Raw genomic sequence first — 6,000 nt, 5'->3', positions numbered from 1 at the left:
CTTTAATTACATCCGAAAAATGAAACTTTAGTTAAATTTTTTTATTGAATATTATGATGATGGTGATGATGACCAATTGCTTCTTCAATTCATATTTCGTAATATTCTGCAACACATGACGACCAATGATTCAGGTGTTCCATAATTTATAATACGTTGAAAGTATTTTTTTTGAATTCATCATTCTTAAACAACGGATCAAATGTTTTTTTTAACTTGTACGTAGATAACTTGTAAAGGTGTTCTTTAATGATTAAAGATTGTATCATCATTATTTATAAAACATTCATGATGAATAATCCAATGATCGATATCTGTATATGTATTAGTTTCATCCCTCGTTTTATGTTCTTTAATTCTATATACACTTCTCGCACAGTTTATTCAATGTTTTCACGTAAAGTGTGATTTAACGCAAGTCTGTTTTAAATACCTAGGCCTTACTCCTTACTTTTTTCCTCCCTACTCGTGTTTCTCCCCACAGAACATTTTTCTAGATTCCATAGCAACTTAAGATTATGCAGCTGCAGGTCAATGCATCGCATTAGCTTCAGTTCTGAAGTTTAAAGGATCCAGGTGATTCAGTAAGATTTTCTTATCTATGTTGTCCACATACCGAGGCACAGCATACCTACACTTAGATAACGCCCAGACAACATTAATTATTTAGTAAGATTTCCCCATGTATGTTCGACATCTTACCTCAGGAATCCTCTCTCGACCCCCGCCTCAACAAAACCTAAAAACCCCCCACTCCACACATCCACAGCTATGAGAGTTCTACCACAACACTCTTTGAAGTGTGGTAGAACTTTCATAGTCTATCTACTGTCATATACTGTTAACGAAAAAAATATTTCCAGTTCACAGTATATTTCATTTTAAAAAAAATGTCTAAAATGACCTTATTATATAGATTACCTAAAAAAATTATCACAGGTAACAAACCAGCGAATGTCCCTCCACTAAGGGCATTGACCACACTCCACTAAAAACCATAAGAGATTACTCCAGCCACTTAAATACTATGGATAGGGTAACGTACCATATCTCCTCACTCCCGTTAAAACTCATGAGAGTTCTACAGTACTGCACACTCTATCTCCTCCCACCTATTTAAACTCATGAGAGTTCAGTCTACTAAAACCCATGAGAGTTCTTATGGTTACCCAAGGCAACCTTAATCAATGAATTATCCACTCTCCAATTCTATCTACTAATTTACGCTGATTAAGAGCACTTATCTGGAATTACATTAATAATAGACTACATTACGCAATCTAATGCCTGAGAAATATTATTTTACAATGATGATGACAAGAATTGGTAGCAACTCTTCTATCAAGTCAAAGAGTGCAGTCTATTGTACACTTGAATCACTTCACATAAATGATGAAATTGCAGTACACACCCAAGTATTGACAACACTCAAGTTTTCAATTCTGTACTTCCACATTTAAACCGAGTAATCGCCTTGTATCGAAAGGAAGCTCAGCCCTTCATGGTTGGTTAGTTCGTGGCCCAGTTGGATGGTTAATCAGAAGTCAGTCTAGTATTGGCTACATAGCTTCATGTTCATTGGATTCAATGCCAAACCATAAAAATAAAATAATGATGTTGAGCTAATAAAGGAAAGCATCATTTAATAACTGAATACATGAACTAGTAAATTTAAATTGTCTACACAACAGTTCAAAGTAAGACATTTCATATGATACCTTTAAAAGCTCTGACCTTCTTCTCATGTTTATACATGAATAACTCGAGGACACAAAATGCTAAGTTTTCCACTACGGCTGAAATGAAACTTTGTTTTGGATCTTATCGGCTTGTCAGGCATAACAAACAAATCACGAATGCTACCCTACTTACCTAAAAAATTTGAGTCAGTAATTGAGAAAGGTAGTAAGAATTTTCTGGAATTTCCCTCTCTCTACCTTCTAACATATCTTATTCAACAAGCCAAATAATGTTACTTGCGATTAAAACACCGAATATGTGTACTACATTGAATTCTTAGCTCCAGCTGAAACCATTATACGTGCGAATAGAAAGAATCAACATGTTTAGTAGTAGGTAGGTATGCCAGCCGAATAGGACTAGGAACAAAAACTAGGAACACATACTTTGTTTCAATCAAATGTTTATTAGTAACGAATTATGAGAAAATAATTAAGGTTAAGTTGATACACAAATAAAAACTTGTAAAAGAAAGTGATAAGTGATGTAAAGTACATTAAAATTGCTAATGTTGGTACTTAGCGGTAGGGATAGCGGGTTGAGACGTTAATAGTAGGCCCAGCGGTTTTTCTTTAGGAGCAAGGTGGCGACTTACTGTTAGATAATGATGAAGATCCACAGTGGAAGTCTAGCGGGCGTTCAGAGAAGGCGGTGTTGATTTTCACTTGGCACAAACGAAAAAGTACTCTTTTGACACTAAGAAAGACACTAGTCTCGAAGACGTTAGAAAAGTAACTACTGGTCAAAATGATAGACTGGTTCTCAGAAGAAGCTTAGAGGCGAAGCAGAACAAAGATGGTATCGTTCCTAGAAAGAAGGGTGACTGTGATTGGTGAAGAGCACATAGGAAGGGAAGGAAAATCTTAAGAAAAAGAGCGCAGACAAGGCCCAGCACTTGCTCACCACGTGTGCGTGGGTTTTTTTACACATCTGGTGTGAGCGTGAAGATAAAGTGCGGAGTAGGATTTAGGGTTGTAGAGTAAAAAATTATTAGTGCCCTAAACTTCCCCAACCGGGTTGATTATTCATTTTCAACATCATCGCCCGCCTTCGTCGATCCAAGCGACGAATTTTCTTCACTTAAAGAAACGTAAAGTGGAATTAGTGTAACGATTGGTCACTTATAGGTCGATGAGCTGGTCTTTACCGTCGCTTCGTGGGTGGAGGTCCATCACTCTTCCTAAGGGTTACTTGGCTGGTGGTAATCTTATGTCAATGACCAAGACAAGATCACCCCTTTCAATTGGTTTAGCGTTTTTGTTCCATTTGTACAACCGTTTGATGTCTCTGAAGGTATTCCTTGGACCACCAAGACCAGAAGCTCTGCACTAGCTAGAAGAGGTGCTGCCAGTGAGAGAGTCGAGATGTTCTTATCCATTCCAAGTTAGGTTCTGGAACAAGACTAAATGAATGCCCGACTAAAAAATGCCCTAGAGTGAGAACATCCAAATCATCAGGCTCATTCGTAATTGCACATAGTGGCCGGGAATTCAAGATAGCTTCGATTTGCGTTGAGATTAATGAAAGTTTATCGTATAAAATGAAATCGCGAATGAAATGTAATGGTTGTAGATGAGCGTCTTGAATGACTAGTGTTTATTCGCGAAGTTCAGGTTCGAATTTTTCAAACGTTCACCTACGCGCAAGAGTTCAAGAGGACAGATGAACAGGTTAAGACAAACAAGAATATTTCTTTCGCGTGTAATTGATTGAAAAATTTGCTGGCGGTATTTATTGCACTTGGAGCCAACGGAGATTTCAGAGGTTGTGCTGATCATTTCAGAAGCAGATATACCATGCGTTGACACATTGCAGTAATTCTTGTCAATTTTTCCATGATCACTAGCGAGTTATTAGTTCTCAATGATGAGATGCTGCTACATGATAAACCACTTTTCTTCTAAATCTTGTGTCACAGGTGGCGAAATATGACTGCAAGTCAGCCAATTTTCTGAAGAGTCTCGAAGCCAATGAAAGTTAACCCCCTCAATGTTATTCGGTTACTTTTAACAACATTTCAAACTATAAAAATTATGAAGACACCTGTAAAAAATGCGAAAATATATTTGAAGAATCACTTCGAACAAATATTGTTGAATGCAATAAATGGGTATTCTGATATCGAAATGATGGAGGATAATTCATAGCATTTTGAAGAACCATATAAGGATTGGGAACCAGAAATTATAGAAGACGAAGAATATGCATCTGCAATCCATAAACCAAAAGGGTCCGATAGAGGATGTACTACTAATAACAAGAGCTTGAGTCATGATTATAAATTGCGAGCAGTTGAGTATTAGCAAATTGGTAAAAGGAAGAATTTAAGTATCGATAGTGTCCAGCAAAAATTTAGAAAAGTACAGTCTACTTGACAATTAAAACGCTGAGCACATCAATTGAAATAAGGTGGAACATACAAAAAAAAATAGCTCAAGTATCCCAATATACGTTGGGAAATCTTAAAACTGCTATCGATGCTGAAATGATAGTTTATGATTCCGATTTGAAGAAATGGGCATTATTAGCTAAAGAAAATTTACAATTTGATGATCTTCGATTTTAAGCATCTCCAACGTGGATACTATCATTCAAAAGAGCTCATCATATTGTTTCTCGTAAAATTAACGAATTTATATTATCAAAAATGATTGAAGATCGTGAAATATTAAAACAAACATCAGAAGTGTTCGTTAACGATGTAAAATCTAAAATTTAATCATATGGTTTAGACAACATATGTAATTTTGATCAAAGTGACTTTCAGGTAGGAGTATATTCAGAGAGGACTTTAGCTCCAGAAAAAGAAAAAAAAGAGTGCACAGTTCGATCGGTTTCTTTAACAACTCACAATTATACTATATAACCAACGATATCAGCTGAAGAAGAACTATTCACTCCCCTTTTTCTTGCCTTAAAAGGACTAACTGGAGAACCTGATCCACGGATAAAAGCATCGCTTTTTAGACCAGATAATGTACACGTAGAAATATCGAAATCTAGAAAACTTACTCCGGGTTAAAAAATTCAATCTAAATATTATATTATATGATATATTCTGGAAGTTTATATACTTATTTTTTTAGAACACTTCAAAACCTGTTTGAAGGATGTATTTTTTCCGAATGTTGGAAAAAAAAAGTTACTGTTGATTGGTACGTGGAATGGACATTGTTCTAAAGCTGTCACGTCTACCGAATCACCGAAAAAAGAAATTAAGATAATGATTATTCCTAAAGGGATTACTGAAGAAATTCAACCATCAGATGTTTTTGAGTTTAAAATATAGAAAAACTTTGTAAGACATTCTTCAGACAATGACCTAACACGAGGGGATGATCTCAATTTACACTTGAGAAATAATATTTTTAAATTACAATCAATGACTTATAATCAACTCTCATCTCCGCGATACCAGAATCTTTTTTATCATCCATGGTTTAAAAGTAGTTATACATTTATTAAACTAGATGAATTTGCAAATCGAGTCGATTTTGTATTTGGAGATAACTGTAAATCTCATTGTGAAATTCCAGGGTGTAAAAATATTGCAATTATCCGTTTTGATAAGATTATCATATATGTAATACGTACAATAAATAAATAATTTATCTTCTTCATTTTGATACAAATCTTGGAAAAAAAGGAATATTTTTTTCCACATCGATTTCGATGTCATTTCTAGAATAGCAAAGATACGTATCCCGTAATTTTTTATGCTCTTCCAATAAAAATTGGTTCCATGAAAAAATAATTTTTAGTTTTTGAGTTATATTTTTTTCCGTTATGGACTTTTTCGAAAAAAAAAAAAAAAAATAGTTTTTTGGCATCGATTTTGACGTTATTCTAAAAATTACAAAGACACGTATCTCATAATTTTTTATGCTTTTCCGATTGAAATTGGTCTCCTTGAAAAGTAATTAATAGTCTTTAGGTGATAGATTTTGTGTTATTTTCAATAAAAAAAAAATGTGTACCCGCAAGTTTTATAAATATGTAAATAAAGGTATTTTTCATGATTTTTTATGTTGTTTTTAACGCATAAAGTCGTTCTGAAAAATTTCGATTAGAAATATGTGAAAATAAAAAATTACCTCTATAGACTGACAGCTTTAGGGGTGATTTTCATGCCTTCAAAACTTTTTTCCGCAAAAAAAAAAAAAATACGTGGTATTTTCGACGTAGATTATTATATAGAAGCCTCTGCTAAATCGACGGTGGTCACCTCGCGAGGTTTCCTCGTGAATTCAGAAGTCATGA

The sequence above is a fragment of the Chelonus insularis genome, unplaced genomic scaffold, assembly GCF_013357705.1.
Source record: "Chelonus insularis isolate UGA/USDA-ARS -01 unplaced genomic scaffold, ASM1335770v1 contig_17_pilon, whole genome shotgun sequence".
Classification (NCBI taxonomy): domain Eukaryota; kingdom Metazoa; phylum Arthropoda; class Insecta; order Hymenoptera; family Braconidae; genus Chelonus; species Chelonus insularis.
This window is presented reverse-complemented; position numbering follows the sequence as displayed.